At 37.4% G+C, this 18,226-nt stretch overlaps 1 pseudogene; it reads left to right on the top strand.

Moving 5' to 3' along the window:
- Nucleotides 1–10,828: 10,828 nt before the first annotated feature.
- LOC116910968 lies at nucleotides 10,829–12,057 on the top strand (annotated as a pseudogene).
- Nucleotides 12,058–18,226: the final 6,169 nt, after the last annotated feature.

Genomic DNA, 18,226 nt, shown 5'->3' with positions numbered 1-18,226 from the left:
GAGAGTCTCAATTTTTCATAAATTCAACAGTATACTTCTCTGTGTTGGTTCTTTTTCCTTGGTGCCCTCCTAGCTCTTTCCCACCTCCACAGCCAGATTTCCTGTACTGCAAATGTGTAGAGACAACCTATAAATTTTCATATGTCAGATCAAAATTCTCAAGGATACAGGGTAAAAAGTTTAGTAGCAAAATATATAATATCATGTATATGTATGTGTATATGTTTGTGTTTATATTTATCAAGATGAGCAATTGATTTTTTTAGTTGTTATCTATTTTTATTTTATATGTATGAATATTTTGTCTTTATTTATTTCAATACATTGTGCACATACAGTGCCCATGGAAGCTAGAAAATGGTATTAGATCTCTGGACTTGATATTACAGACAGTTGCTAGCAGATATGCTGAGGCTGGTACGTGAGCCCAGTTCTGCTTGAAGAACACTAAGCTATCTCCCTAGTTCTGCTTTTTGTTTGTTTGTTTGTTTGCTTGCTTGATTGCTTGAAGTTCTATTTGGTATAATTTCCACCAAATGACTGGATTTCCAAAATGATGAAAATATACAGATAATCCATTATCTGGAAAGGGGTAATGATACTGCTACTGGACCAGTAAATAAATTCCACATTTGGCAGAGTACATTCCATCCTGAGACTATCAGGCTGCTCTTTGGGATGAAATGGCATACATATATGCTATCCATGTACATACATGCTATATATGTAAATGTTAGTGTTTGGTGATGGTAGCTATAGAATAAAGCTAAATAGTTATACTTTAATTTAAAAGGATTATTTGTGTGAAATAAATAATCTGGAAAAAAGAATTATATATACTAAGCTGGTATTCTACAAATGAATTAAAATATGAAGATGGATTTTAGCAAATAAAATCATTATAAACCAAATATAATGTGATCCAAGAAAATAGTCAATGTGCAATTGTTAGTTATGTTCCTATATACTGTGTTGTCATCCATGCTTCCTAGTCAGTGATAGAATTTATCATTACTCTAAATTGGCCTTAACAGGGGCATTATCATAATGATTGAAGAGTTTATTGGTAGGTATGCTTGGTTAAGACTGGGATGAAAGGATTATTGCCTGACTTGGAATTGCCTCGTATTAGTTCGGGCAATAGAAACTTAAGATATCAAAGTTCTGGTTGAAGTGCTCTTGAGAAAGTAAACATAATTATCCTAATGGGTATAGCAAATTGGCCATAAAGATGTTTAAATCTCCTTATAACAATTAGATCTCAAGAGACAGACAGTCAACTAGGTATTTCCTCAATTTGTATAAGTGGCTACAATTAATTAAGAGTTCACAAACTCATTCAATATCAAATGTTTAATATTTAAATTTCCATCAACAAGATCATATGTAGGGAGATATAACCAATGCCATGAATGTGAATACATATCTGGTTTTTATACATTTGTTCATATTTCAAAGGATGTTTAGACTACTTCTATAAACTGTGCACCAAACATGTAAATGATATATGAGCTGAAATAAGGAGCATAAAATTCCATATGAACCTGCACAAATTAAAAGCGGGAGAATTTAATGTATTTCCAGTCTGTGTCACAATGGATAGAGGGCTCCTATGGAACCAAACTGCTGTAATTATATTGCTAAAGCATCATGTTTTTGTATTGTCTTATATTAGAGCTTAATACTGGTTTACTGTCTGGTTTTGTGTGTCAACTTAGCCCAAGGTGGATTTATCACAGAGAAAGGGGCCTCCTTTGAGGAAATGCCTCCATGAGATCCAGTAAGAAATGTTCTCAATTAGTGATCAAGGGTGGGAAGGCCCATTGTGAGTGGTGTCATTCCTGGACTAGTAGTTCTGGGTTTCATAAGAAAGCAAGCTGAGGAAGCCAGGGGAAGCAAATCAGTAAGCAGCATTCCTCTATAGCTTCTGCATCCACTCCTGCCTCCAAGTTCCTATTCTGTGTGAGTTCCTGTTCTGACTTTCCTTGGTGAAGAACAGCAATGTGAAACTTTAAACTGAATAAGCACTTTCCTCCAAAATCTGCTTCCTGGTCATGATGTTTTGTGCAGGAATAGAAACCCTGACTAAGACATCTCGTATTGCCCTCAGCTTTTCTTAGAGAAACTCCTTTATGAAGTGGGTAGCTGTTAAGTGGAGAGCTGCAAAAACCAGTCAATGTGCTGAGTATTAAAGGCTAGGTATTTGGCTCAGAATAGAATATTTTTGTCAAGTATCCTACCCCCAACTTTCATTAGGTTCAGTAAACATAACAGAAAAGTGTGCAGGAAGAATTTTATGGAGAATGCATGGAGAATTCTGGAAAATTCTGTTTTCTGTACATGGATATGGATGTCACACTAATGAACTCATAGCAGCTGTGGCTCGCAAATCAATACAGGAATCAAGCTAGTCTAATTTCCACTTTAGAAGGAGGAGGTAATTTCTTGGGCCCATTACTCACTGTAGCCATTGATAGTTAATAACTACGTGGCGACGGAAAGTTTAAAATTAGTAGGTTATCAAAAGGTGAGATGAAGTGTTAAGGTAGAAGGATATTGGAGTGGAAAGAGGGATGGGGATAGGATGATATGTATGGTCTATGGTGTATTCTATTATGTACATGTGTGAAATTTTCTTTTTTTTCCTCTTGAAATGAAACTTTATTTGGCAATTAATATCAAAAACAACAGTGGAGAACTGCTGCTCACATGAAAAGAATTTGTATATTAAAGGAGAAACACCCTTGTTGTCACCAGTAGACCAGGACCAAATGCTCATCACTTTTTGGTTATTTTTAGACAATTGTATTTTGCTATAAACTGGAAGGATTCTGTATTTTTTTCTTTCCCAAGCATTACTAGAGTATAAGAAACAAAAAGGGCAAAAAGCGTAGAGAGATGACTCAGAGGTTAAAAGTGGACTTTGCTCTTGGAGAGTGGACAAGTTTGAATCCAAGCACACTTGTCAAGGAGCTGTCATTCCAGCTCCAAAGAAGATCCAATATATCTGTTGTAATTCTGGACCTACACTCACATCCAGGTACCTACAACCTCCTAAACAAACACAGTAGAAATGAAATATTTTTTTTTTACAAAAAACAATCTTTTACTAAAATTGGAGTAAATATTTAGGTACCAGAAAATATAAACTAATATGGACAACTAAAGAAGTAGAAAATATCAAATTACATGTCTATGAATATCCCCCGATTAAAGCTTCTGTATTATTTAAATTGGATGCTAATGCCACCATGCTTTATTGCTGCTATTGCCTCAATGGAAAGCCAGGGACTATAGTGGCTTATCCCTTAACTGTCCATGAACACAACTCGATGAGCCTTGAGTTGGTGAAACAGGGAAAAAAGGTTCCAGACCCTTTCTCTCCCACAACTTGTACTTTGGGGATTAAAAGGTTAGGAGGACTCCAGAGGTACTTTGACATACTTCACAAACAGTTCCTTGACTCTCTTGTTCAACATTACTGAGAGGCTTTCCTTACTGAACATTGACATATGAGAGGGTCACTACATTTCACTTTTTCTTCATGCTTGATTCATAAACTAACCAAACATTGAGATGACTGGAGGAAAGGAATATATTCTAGAGTGAGAAATGTGTGCCTTTCTACATAGTTCTTAGACTGTTGAAACAAAGGCTCCCTAAAGAATTAAAATCCACTAAGGATTTCTGTGTTCAGAAAGTCTAAAGTCATGAAATTCTAAAGCATGACTAGAAGATACAGTGCCTCACAGGAAAAATTTCATAAAATTCTCTCTCTCTCTCTCTCTCTCTCTCTCTCTCTCTCTCTCTCTCTCTCTCTCACACACACACACACACACACACACACACACACACACACACACACACACACACACATACATACATATATATTAGCTTGGGCAACCAACAAAAATGAAACTTTATCTCTGAGTTTCCCAACTTCTTTAAAGATTCAGTGTAAACATCTCTAGATGCTCTTAGTAACAGCATTTTTTAAAATGACATGACTGGGATTTATAGGTATTAAAGGAAAGGACATTGATTTAGATTTAGCAATGCTGTCTTTAGCTCATATGGCATTAGTTTTAACTACAGATGGAGGGGAATATTACATTACAGCACGTTTGTTTACTTTTGTAGCCACAAAATTTCCAGTTAAGGTTAACTACATTCTGATATACATTGTATAAGAACTTAATATTTCAAATCTTCCCATCTCAAATTGTTTCTAATTTACTATTATTAATTAATATAAATGTTATTAAATATTTATCTAATGGCACAAGGAATATGTCTAGATTCTGATGATAGGGGTCTACATTATATAGACAAGTGTCTATGAACAAAGATAAAATGAAAACAAAATATAAAAAAAATTAAATATATAAGAGGCAAATAGTGATCAAACAGTCAGAATTGGTTCTCTGGCCAAGGATACTTAAACATGTTATTTATTTATTTATTTATTTATTTATTTACTGCCTCAATTATTCAGATCTCCTTTTCATGAGACTAGGTTAGAAAACTTGTTAAGTTCCTTTTACAAATATATATATATATATACATATATTATATATAAATACATATGTATGTACATATATTTCATAAAACCCTTTTGACGTTTGGAAGTTTTACATTCTAAGCCAGTCTTCTTTTATAATAATCTAGAAGCCATCACTTGATATAAACACCAAAACTAACTTGCCTTCAGGAATTTCGTGGCTAATAGTAGACCTTAGATCCTTGCCCCAGGTTATAAAACTATAGGATGTCTTAAAGAAAACCATTCTGGAAATCAGTATGGAGGTTCCTCAGAAAATTGGACATTGAACTACCTGAGGACCCAGCTATACCTCTCTTAGGCATATACCCAAAAGATGCCCCAACATATAAAAAAGACACGTGCTCCACTATGTTCATAGCAGCCTTATTTATAATAGCCAGAAGCTGGAAAGAACCCAGATGCCCTTCAACAGAGGAATGGATACAGAAAATGTTGTACATCTACACAATGGAATACTACTCAGCTATCAAAACCAATGACTTCATGAAATTCATAGGCAAATGGATGGAACTGGAAAATATCATCCTGAGTGAGGTAACCCAATCACAGAAAAACACACATGGTATGCACTCATTGATAAGTGGATATTAGCCCAAATGCTCAAATTACCCTAGATGCAAAGAACACATGAAACTCAAGAGGGACGACCAAAATGCGAATGCTTCACTCCTTTGAAAGGGGAACAAGAATACCTTTGAGAGGTAATAGAGAGGCAAAGTTAACAACAGAGGCAGAAGGAACACCCATTCAGAGACTGCCCAACATGTGGCCCATACGTAGACAGCCACTAAACCAGATAAGATGGATGAAGCAAAGAATTGCAGGCCGACAGGAAACGGATGTAGACCTCTCATGAGAGACACAGCCAGAATACAGCAAATACATAGGCGAATGTCAGCACCAAGCCACTGAACTGAGAACGGGACCCATGTTGAAGGAATCAGAGAAAGAACTGTAAGAGCTTGAAGGGGCTAGAGACCCCATATGAACAACAATACCAACCAACCAGAGCTTCCAGAGAATAAGCCACTACCCAAAGACTATACATGGACTGACCCTGGGCTCCAAACTCATAAGTTGCAATGAATAGCCTAATAAGAGCACCAGTGGAAGGGGAAGCCCTTGGTCCTGCCAAGACTGAACCCCCAGTGAATGTGATTTTTTGGGGGATGGCGGTAATGGGGGGAGGATGGGGAGGGGAACACCCATATAGAAGGGGAGAGGGAGGGGTTAGGGGGATGTTCGTCCAGAAACTGGGAAAGGGAATAACAATTAAAATGTAAATAAGAAATACACAAGTTAATAAAGATGGAGAAAAAAAAAAAAAAAAAGGAAAATTGTTCTTTAACAGGATGACATTTCAGTAGACATGGGGATAATATGAAGGACTAATCCATTATGGATTATCAGAAAGCAAATATTCCCTAAAGATTGTTTGTGGTGCATATTACAAACATCATAAATTTAGCACAGAAAAAAAAGGTTTAAAGTATTCAATGTAATGTAAGACATTCATGTCATGGAAGAGAGATTTTGACTAACCTACTTTGCCAAACAGGCATCTTTTACACTGAATAAATGGAGAAAGAGAGTAAAGAGTTGGGGGGTAAGGGATAATTTTACTAACAGTGGTGTCCTCTGACTTGCTTATAAAAGCCTGAAGGAATAATAGACTGACATACAGTCTGTTCATCTAGCTAAGAATCACATGGAGTCATACAGAAGAATATATGATTGTATCATAGGCATATGTGGCCTAATTGTCCTTTGGCAGGCCATTGTTAAAATCATTCCCTTAGGAGATATGTTAAAAAAAACTAAACTTCCTCTAAATCTTTCATTATCGGACATGGGATCCTGACAAAATTCACACAGAAGGAACCAGAGAGTTTTGTATACTTACATACAGAGTTTATAAGTGAAGATTCACTGATAAAAATATAGTTAACTCTAATAGATATGCTAGAAAGATCTTGACCCACCAAATATGACAGCTTCCCTATGTGGCTGTATAAATAGAGCCAAAACTCTTTGTCTCTCCTATCTATATTGCCTAGTCCTTTCATCCAAATAATCTGCAAATAGAGCAGAATTGTATTCAGCTAGTGAGGTGGTCTCACCAGATACAGGTGTGGGTCCTGTGACTCCTCCAAACCCTATTTTTCATAAAGAAATATAAATAGTCACCAAATAAAACTGTGATGATTTTTTCACCAGCAGTCCTAGCAGAACATGTGAAAATGAGAGCAGTTTGACATGAAAAGTCATACTTCACATAGGAAAATCTTTTTTTTCTTTTCTTTTATTGGATTTTTTTAATTTAAATTTCAAGTGTTATCTGTTTTCTGGGTTCGTTTCCCCTCCAGAAAACCCATACCCATCCCCCATCTCCCTACTTCTATGAGGGTGCTCCCCAAACCATCCACCCACTCCCTCCTGCCTCCTCACCCTGGCATTCCCCTACACTGTGGCATTGGGCCTTCACACGACCAAGGGCCTCTTCTCTCATTGATATCTGACAAGGCCATCCTCTGCTTCATAGCTAGGGCTATGGGTCACTCCATGTGTACTCTTTGGTTAGTGCTTTAGTCCCTGGAAGCTCTTGGGGATCTGGTTAATTGATATTGTTATTCTTCCTATGGAGTTGCAAACTGTTCAGCTCCTTCAACCCTTTCTCTCACTCCTCCATTAGGGTCCTAGTTCTGAGTCTAATGGTTGGCCGTGAGCATCGACCTCTATCTTTGTCAGGCTCTGACAGAGCCTCTCAGGAGACAACTATATAAGGTTCCTATCAACATGAACTTCTTGGCATCTTCAATAGTGTCTGGTTTTGGTTACTGTATATGGGATGGATCCATAGGTGGGGCAATCCTTCTTATAAAGGGGAACAAAATACTCACAGAAAGAAATACAGAGACAAAGTATGGAGTAGAGACTGAAGGGAAGGGCATTTAGAGACTGCCTTACCTTAGGACAACAAGCTTCTTAAGAAATGATAAGAGATAAGGTAAACCAACTTTAACACTGCTCCCTCCAGAAAGCTGATTCACAGGGGAAGAGGGAACTCAAGCTTGATGCATAGCAAATTTCTGAGATAAAACTATGACTGCCACAAAAAGAATTTCTAACATGATGGACCAAAGAGACATGCAAGTGGGGGTTCAACTAGGAAAGTTTATGCCTGTAATACATGAGAGATCATAAATTTCTTACTGGAAAGTCTATCAACATCTGGAAGAACACTGAAATATAGAAGGAGGTAGAAAGGTGTGTTCTACAACAGATTGTAGAGAGTATGGTGTAGTCATTCAGTGACTTTATCATGGCATTGTACAAATTGGGATATATATGTGTGTGTATATAGAAAAAGAAAACTTAATTTTCCTTTTAAAGAGCAAAATTTCAAACAGGAAAGAGTAAGACAATGAAATTATCTTTAACTAGAAAAATATACAAGCTCTTATTAAACGTCTACCATTGTGTAAAATGGTTTTGTAAATGATAATATGTGTGCTTCTAAAATGAATTGTTTGGTAATTTTTTCTGTTAGTATTTATATCTTTTTTCTATATTCTTATAAATGAAAAGCAGACATACTTTGGCAATAACAGCTTCTTAATCACGACATCTCAATTATTTTGAACATCCGATCCTCTCTTTAGTAAAGAAAGGTACCATTTCTCTTTCTTCATTCACATTTTCTTTCCAAGTATTTTCAATATTTATCTACTTTTTATGTATTATTCAGGTATATGTGTTTGTATGTGAGCATGTGTGTGTGTTTATGTGCATGTATAGGTATATATGTATATGAATATATGTGTGTGTTTGTGTGTATGTATGAGTGTATATATTTATGTGTGTGCATATTTGTGTTTGCATAATATGGCTCTTAAATATACAGAAGACAATTCTCCTCTCTTCCTCCCTCCCTCCCCCTCCCTCTGTGTGTGTGTGTGTGTGTGTGTGTGTGTACAACCTGGCTTTTACATACAGAGAAGACAACTTTCTGGAGTTGATTCTGACTTTTTCATGTTTCTTGGAAATTAAACTCAAATATCTTTATGCTTCCTGGAACTTAAACTCAAAGAGGCTTGTTTTGAGCCATCTCAAGAACCCCCAGTTTCCAGTTATTTGTTACCTTTGTGAACATAAAAAGAGAGGGAGATGGAACTGGGAGAGCAGCTTGACCTATAATGAAAATGCTATTGAGCCAAATGGCTCAACTTCAAGATTGTGATGAGTTAAAAAGATAGTAAATTACAGAATCAAAATTATCTAAGGCTATATTAGATACCTTGAAAGACATATATTTTTCACATTTGAGTCAGACTCATATACTGGTCAAGTTCAAAACATTATAATGTATTGTTAGCAGACCACTAGCTTTCATCAAACTAAAAGTTAAAAATGTGATCAGATGGCTTAAAAACCTATAATATTTCTCTAGTTCTATTATAACAGGTCTACCCACACTCCCACCAATATATCTGGCAACCACTTTGAATTCTGACTTCCTTTGTATTGTAATTAATGAAATATAGCCATTTCAATGCTACAACATGATATTTGAGGAAACCTGAATTTGGGTTTATGGGTTATGCTTACACATAGCTCCAACCCAAAATCTTCATTCCTTTTTTTATACAATCTATGCTTTTGTGTGGATACATTTAAAATTTGTACATTATTTCTTTCTATAAAACAAAACACTTCATTTTGAACTGACCTTATGTATTTTCCACACTAAAAAAGGTTTTTCCTTCTAGTATGTTAACATACATTAGCTGTTTATTTTTAAATTGAATATTTTATTTATTTACATTTCAAATGTTATCCACTTCCCCGCTTCCTCTCTGGAACTCCCTATCCCATTCTCCCTCCCCTGCTTCTGTAAGATACTCTCCCACCCACCCACTCCCACCTTCCTATCCTGGCATTCCCCTACACTGGAGCTTTGAGGCTTCACAGGACCAAGGGCCTCCCCTCCCATTGATGTCAGACAAGGCCAAACTCTGCAACAAATACAGCTGGAGCCATGGGTCCCTCCATGTGCACACTTTGGTTGGTGGTTTAGTCCCTAGGAGCTCTGGAGGCTCTGGTTGGTTCTGCCAGAGCCTGACAACTACAGAGGTAGATGCTCACAGCCAACTATTGGACTGGGCATGGGGTCCCCAACAGAGGAGTTAGAGAAAGGATGGAAGGAGCTGAACCCATAGGAAGAATAACAGTATCAGCATTAACTGTTTTTAAAGCATCAGTTCTAAACCTGTGGGTCATGACCCCTTTGTCAAACCTCCTCCAAAAATATTTCTACTATTATTCATAACAGTAGCAGAATTGCATATATGAAGTAGTGATGACAATAATTTTATGCTTAGGGTCATCAGAAAATGGCTATTAAAGGGTCACAGAGTAAGGAAGGTTGAAAACCAGTGTTTTAAAGGATTGTTGTTCAAAGTATTCAAAATATAATATAATATATGAATTATTTTTAACACATTCAGATACATTAAGATGCAATTTCAAGTAATTTCTCATATCTTCTTGACTTATAGTTATTTGGATTTTATCCACCAACAGAGTACTGTGAAAAGATATAAAGTCTGAAAACTCTCAAACCTTTTGATGTGTACTATTTCAGTATTAGACCAACTGAGCTGGCTAGGCTACTGTGGTAAGTCAGCATTTACCTGTACTCTAATGAAGCCTCCTACACCAACTTCCTGTCTTGGAGCACATCGTAGGGATCTCAAGCTCTGCAGTATTAGTCTTCCATTAAATTGCCTCATGGAAGCCTTCAGCAATCGTGACAGTTGATGAGAATAATTAACCTTGCGTTGAACCAGTAATTAAGTGACTCAGCCTATTTGGGAAGTTATGCACTGCAAGCTTGCCTAGCCATGCTCAATGATCCTTCAGATTCTTTGTCCTAGTCTGACATTGTTGAAACTCATTATAAAGGCTAAAAATTTAAGGCATTACATAAAAAGAATTTTATCTTCCATATACTCATGTTAATTCTCAAGAAGTAAAGGGGTGTGTGTGTGTGTGTGTGTGTGTGTGTGTGTGTGTGTGTGTGTTTCTACCTCAATTTAAAAAGAAAGTATTAGGTGAGTCAAATGCGAGCCCAGGACAAAAGAGCAGAAAAATCCCTTAGTAAGCAGAGCGAGTTAGTCTACAGAGACAGTGGAGCAGCCACAAAGACAGCCTTGCAGCCAGGAGGACCTTCAGCCCTAGAAGGAGTGTTGGCCTGATGCTCCAATGGCATCTACATTTCTCACTCTGGCACCAGCTTTTCCTACCTACTCATCCTTACCAGTGTTCAATAAAGCATGCCCCAATGGAAAGCTCACTGTCTACCTGGGAAAACAGGACTTTGTTATCCACATTCACCTCGTGAACCCTGTGGATGATCTGGTCCTGGTGCATAATGAGTATCTCAAAGAAAGTCGAGTCTATGTGACCCTGAACTGTGCTTTTCAGTATGGCTGGAAAGACCCGGATGTCTTGGACCTGACTTTTTTCAAAGACCTGTTTGTGGTCAGTGTGTGGTCCATAGCTACAGGAGCGGCTCATCAAGAAACTGGGTGAGCATGCCTACCCCTTCACCTTTTATATCATGCCAAATCTTCCATGCTTAGTCACATTGCAACCTGGGCCTGAGGACATAGGAAAGGCCTGTGGTGTGGTTTATGAAGTGAAAGCCTTTTGGGATGAGAAACTGGAGAAGAAGATCCACAAAAGGAATTCTATGCAGCTAGTCATCCAGAAGTTTCACTATGCCCCTGAGAGGCCTGGCCCTCAGTCCAAGGCTGAGACCACAAGACAGTTACTTATGTTGGACAAGCCCCTGCACCTTGAGGCTTTTCTGGATAAGGAGATCTATTACCATGGAGAACCCGTCAGTGTCAATGTTCACATCACCAACAATACCAACAAGACTGTGAAGATGATCAGGATCTTTGTGCACCAGTTTGCAGAAATCTGTCTCTTCAACACAGCTCAGTACAAGTGCCCAGTGGCTATGGAGGAAGCTGATGACACTGTGGCACCCAGCTCAAAATTCTTCAAGGTCTCCACACTGATTTTCTTCCTGGCAAACAACAGAGAGAAATGGGAACTTTCCCTCAATGGGAAGCTCAAGCATGAAGACACAAATCTGGCTTCCAACACTCTGTTTGGGGAAGGTGTCAACTGTGAAATCCTGGGCATCATCACTTCCTATAAAGTCAAAGTGAAGCTGGTGGTGTCCTGGGGCAATGATGTGGATGTAGAACTGCCTTTTACCTTAAAGGTAAGCCTAAGGAAGAGCCTCCACACTGGGAAGTTCCAGAGAGTGAGACTCCAGTAGACATCAATATCATAGAGCTTGACACCAATGATGACTACATTGTATTTGGGACTTTGATCACCAGAGGCTGAATGGCATGCAGGATGACAAAGATGAAGAGGATGATGGCATTGGCTCTCCATACCTCAACAACAGATAGACTGGGACCAACCTCAACTCGGCAACTACAGGTTCTCTCTTGCACTCAGATACTTTCTCGTCTCCTTCCCATTCTGGATCTTCCTTTTCTTCCAGTTTCTACCAAGAGGCCCCAGTTGTCTTTCAAATCTCAGTGATGAGTTTCTGGGCCCAAAACTGGCCTCACATCACCATGCCAACAGGACCATGTCCTCAGCCATCTCTCTGAAATCACACGTCCACCCCCTTTTCATGCTCATTCTCATGAAGGCCACACTGCCTGTCCTTGAAATTTGGCTTGATATAGGGAGTAAAAAAGAGAGTGAGCAAGATGGCTCAAGACATTGAAAAAGATGTCTGTAGTTCCATTAGGTGACAGTTTGGGCAACTAAAATGACTGTATTAAAAAAAGGTGAGAGAGGGCAGGACTGTGAATATATTCTCAAAAAAAATAAACAAAGGAGAGAGGGAGGACAGGAAAAACAGAGGGATAGAGAGAGGGACAGAGGGACAGAGGGAGAAAGAGTAGGATGCTGAGGGGACAAATAAATGTGGTACAGTAGCTCACATCTGTAAGAGCAGAATTTATTTACTTTTTTTTATTTTTTTTATTGGATATTTTATTTATTTACATTTCAAATGTGTCCCCTAGTAACATCAGGAGCAACACCCATAAAAATCTCACCAAACTCGACTATATCTAGAGTGAACTACAATCCAGAGTTGGTAGGCTCAGTTGTGATAGTGATCTTGAGGTTGGGACATACAAGTTTATGACCTGGATCTTGGCATGGAGAGCTTGAGTCATAATGGCTATGAATCCCAGGAGACTAAGGCAAGGAGATCTCTGAAGTCAAGGTCATTGGGACAAAGCAAGTCTCCGATCCAGGCATAGTTGTACATATCTTTAATCTGGGCCACACCTTCTGCTGGAGACCTTTATAAGGACATTGGAAGCTGGAAGATGTTCTCTTCTTTTCCTGCTTGCCTTGTGAGATTGTGCAACTGCTAAATTCTTGGACTTCCATTCACAGCTGCTGCTGACCATTGTTGGGGAGTTGGACTACAGAACATAAGTCATCAACAAATTGTTACTTTATAGAGACTACCCATAACTTCTGGAACTCTAGAGAACCCTGACAAATATAATGACTAAATGTGATGTGAATAAAGATGCCACCAATAGATATGTAAAGTCCATACACACACTACAAATACACACACACACACACACACACACACACACACACATGCACACCATATACATGCCCATATGCCCATTCTGCTCCCACCGTGCAGTTACTCAAGTCACTGATTTATTAAAAAAAAAAAAAAAAATCACTCAGTTTTATCTGTTGCTTGGATCTAAGCAAGCACACCAGAGCTACTTTCCCAGACTCAGAACTGATGGGTTTTGTTTTATCTCTGAGTGTATTTCATGTAATATTTGAGGAATCTTTTATAATATGTCTTTACATAAGTCTTCTTTAACAAAATGATTTATAATATGAAGTTCAAACATACCTAGTTAGGTTTAATTTTTCTTATAATTTTACCCAAAGAACATAAATAGAGAAATAGAAAAAATGAAAATAATGAACTAAAAGTGATTTTGAATGACAGGCATAGATTAAGCATACCATGATGGAGTGGTAAGTCAAAAATAAAAGAAATATTTCAATAGATTTTATACTGCTTGTGACAAAAAAAATCACTAGGGTTTTTTAGGGGGAGGGGTAAATAACTGTAGCCTTCATAGGCTCCTGTATTTGAATTCTTGGTCGCTACTTTGGTGGACTACTTAGGAGGCATTAAGAGATATGGCCTTATATACCCAAGAGATGTTCTACCATATAACAAGACACATCCTCCACTATGTTCATAGCAGCCTTATTTATAATAATCAGAAGCTGGAAAGAACCCAAATGCCCTTCAACAGAGGGATGGATACAGAAAATGTGGTACATCTACACAATGGAATACTACTCCGCTATCAAAATCAATGACTTTATGAAATTCATAGGCAAATGGACGGAACCGGAAAATATCATCCTGAGTGAGGAAACCCAATCACAGAAAAACACACATGGTATGCCCACACTGATAAGTGGATATTAGCCCAAGAGTGGATATAAGCTGGAATTACCCTAGATGCATAGAACTTGTGAAACTCAGGAAGGATGACCAAAATGCAAATGCTTCACTCCTTTAAAAGGGGAACAAGAATACCCTTGGGAGGGAATAGGGAGGCAAAGTTTAGAACAGAGGCTGAAGGAACGCCCATTCAGAGCCTGCCCCACTTGTGGCTCATATATATACAGTCACCAAACTAGATAACAGGGATGAAGCAAAGAAGTGCAGGCTGACAGGAACCGGATGTAGATCTTTCCTGAGAGACACAGCCAGAATACAGCAAATACATAGGCGAATGCCAGCAGCAAATCACTGAACTGAGAACGGGACCCCCGTTGAAGGAATCAGAGAAAGGACTGAAAGAGCTTGAAGGGGCTTGAGACCCCTTATGAACAACAATGCCAACCAACCAGAGCTTCCAGAGACTAAGCCACTACCCAAAGACTATACATGGACTGACCCTGGGCTCCAACTGTGAATAACCTAGTAAGGGCACCAGTGGAAGAGGAAGCCCTTGGTCCTGCCAAGACTGAACCCCCAGCAAACAGGATTGTTGGGGGGAGGGCTGTAATGGCTGGAGGATGGGGAGGGGAACACCCATATAGAAGGGGAGGGGGAGGAGTTGGGGAGATATTGGCCTGGAAACCGGGAAAGGGAATAACAATTGAAATGTAAATAAGAAATATCCAAGTTAATAAAGATGGAGAAAAAGGAAAAAAAAAAAACAACAATGCAAACAAACCATAGCTTCCAAGGACTAAACCACTACACAATGATTATACATGGACTAACCCAGGACTCCAACTGCATATGTAGCAGAGAATATCCTTTTTGGGTCAACAGTGGAAGGGGAAGTCCTGGGTCCTGCCAAGGTTGAATCCCCAGTAGGGGAATGTTGGATGGCCAATAAGGGTATTGTAAGGGAGGGGGGAACACCAGTATGGGATAGATGGTGGGGATAGGGCACTTGTGGACAGGAAATTGGGGAAGGGAATAACATTTGAAATGTAAATAGAAATATATCTAATTAAAAAAAGAAATTATTTAATCTTAAAAAAAAGAGATATGGCCTTGTTGAAAAGGTCATTGAAGATAGACTTTCAGGTTTCAAAATCCTACCTGGGCCCCATATCTGTCTTCCTTTGCCTCCTGCTTGGGGTTCAGGATGAAACATCTCAGTAATTGTACTAGAGCCATGTCTGATGCAAAATTCTCTGCCTGGAGGACCATGGACTAACCCTGTGAAAATGTATGTAAGTGCCCAATGAAATGCTTTCATTTACAATCTGTACTAACCACAGTTTCTCTACATAACAAATAAACAGTAACTAACACAAGAATAGACATCTATTTAACAACACAACACAGTTATAATCATTAACATTTTGCAATAAATTTATAGCAATGTTTCATATGTTAATATAAAATTATTTGATATGTTTACTTGAATTCTTATCAACTCTTCTGGGTGCTACTGTCACATGAGAGGATATTCTTTGTAACATCAGTTCCAGGTTCCAAAGAATTAGCTCATTGCTAAATCAGATATTACATTTATATTGAGATAAACAACTTCTATGAATGAAATATTTATGCTTGCCTAGGTTTTAGAGGGTTTTGTCTATGGCCATTTGCCCATAACACTTTAGGTCTGCAGTGGCACATATATCATGAGATAATAGATTAGATAAATGTGGTAGCCAGGAAGCCAGAGATGAGGAGGCTCGTATCCTAATACCTCCTTCAAGAATATACTCTCAGTGACCTAACCCCTTTGGACTTGTCTGTAATTCCAAAAGATTTCATTACCTTCAGTAGTGGGGTGAACTGTAGACCAAATTTTAAGACAAAAAATTTGTGTGATATTTCAAATTCAAATAATAGCAAAGAAATTTTAGTAATTACAATAATGGTTTTAATAACCTATATCACATCTTAAAGATGACTTTCTAAAGACCTATATTAGCACACAGATTTGTGGAGTGCCAATTGCTTGTTCCACAGTTGATTGGTTATCACCAAATTTGACAATGAAAAATAAAAGTGAAACTTTTTCCTTAAGAATTTCTTCAGTAGACAAATGAATCTTCATGACTTCCACAAAACTTATAAATGGAAAATGACCTAGTATGTCCAAAGTAAATTGAGCATCATACAGACCCAAAAAATTTGTCATATCAAAAATATAAAAGACATAATAACAATTATGTATACATGGGTTTCCAAAAACACATTTATTGAGTAACTGTTATTTGTAAAAAATATTTTTGGGTAAATGACTGTGCAAATGGAACTGAATCTGTTGGTATCAGTGATATTATATACTAAGGGAAGCATTGAAGATGCAACTCTATACAGAATTATAACACAAGTGTGCACTCCCTAGATCCTGTACAAATGACCAGTCTAAGAAAAAAATACCAACTGTAAAGTTACAATATAAACTGTGTATAATTACTCTAGAAAGATTTCTGAATATGCCAAAACACCTCTCTAGCAATTACCATTCCTGATGGTGAGGAAATTTAAAACACCATCTCAGATTTTAAAAATGGAGTTGTAAATTGTTATGACTGTAATTTTAGTGCATTAATCAGCTTAACTCTTAAGTCCCTTAAAGCAAATTAAATTTAAGATCTAGATTGCAACTGACATTGTAGGGTTAATCAGAGAAGTAGTTCATGGTAGTCACCAAAATAGCAACATGTGTATCTTGAGTTCAGAGAAGGCTCAAGTGGATTCACAAGAACAATTTACTTTCCTTACCACTCTTCTACATATTTGCTCCATCTCCTGTTGTGTTATCAAGTGACAATGAACCTGCACCAAACCTGCTTTACTCACAACACATTATACTTCTATACTACTTGCTCTGATTTTTTGCCCTCAAAGAAGATATTGAATACTAACTTCCCTGAAGAGGTATAAATGAGTGTCCTGGTTTGAGCCCTCTGCCTCCTAGGTTAAAGTGCATACATCATCTTTCTTTTGTTCCTATCACATGCGTGAGTCTCTGTTACTCACTGTGGATCGTTTTTGACATTTTCTCTTTCATTTACTCTTTCTCCAAATCCTTGATGACAGTACTTTTACACAGTAAACACTGACATGACAGATTGTGAGTAAGGTAGTAAAGAATACAAGGAGGTACCTAAAATAAGTCTCGCACTTACCTAGGAAATGGAGATCCATGTTTTCAAGAAAAGGTATATATATTTAAATTTTCATGCATATTTGTCTAACAGTTCATTAAGACAAGTAGATTTATTTCCATTTGCATAGTTATTTCACAGAATAATATTCTTCACAAATAGGAGTCACACAATAAAGTTTTAAAAGCAACCTCATCTGTAAGCAATTGTTATTCTCTCTTATACTCTTGACATGATACATACATATATATATATACATATGTACATATATACAATATGTAGTAATATTGTGACTCTATGTATACAATATATACATATGTACATGTTAAATAAATATACGTGGGAATACGTTCATACATAGAAACACAGGCACACACAACAAAAACCAGTGTTTGATATTTTTGTTTCTTTTGTTCATTGACTCATTTTTTTTAAAAAAGAGAAATATTGTCCTCCTGTACATAGTGTAAGTCTCTTCTTATTATGCAAGTAGAGAACAAACAAATGCCTGCTGCTGCAATTAGAATTTGTTTTTTCAATAATCATATTAAGTAGTCAACTATTACAAGTTTTTCCAAGATTACAATCAACAAACAAACAACAACAAAAATTTACAACTATGTGGTCAGTCAGATGCTATAATCCAGGTTAGTTGTATGTAATGCCTGCTAATAATATTTTGTTAATCTTAAATATCCATCTTTTTATTATTTTATTGTTATTTGTCCTTTGAGGTAAGATCTGATGGTGCCTCAGAATCTTCTTACCGTCACTATTTAGGTTCAGGTGTGTGCCAGCACACTGAACTTATTTTATTTCACAAAATAAAATTTATATGAAGATACATGTATACATACAAAAAATACACAAGAAAATAAATTTTAGCAGTGAAAGAAAGCATGTGAT

This window comes from Rattus rattus, chromosome 10 (genome assembly GCF_011064425.1).
Source record: "Rattus rattus isolate New Zealand chromosome 10, Rrattus_CSIRO_v1, whole genome shotgun sequence".
Lineage (NCBI taxonomy): Eukaryota > Metazoa > Chordata > Mammalia > Rodentia > Muridae > Rattus > Rattus rattus.
Note: the sequence above shows the minus strand (reverse complement) of the source record. Positions and strands in the feature narration are given on the sequence as shown.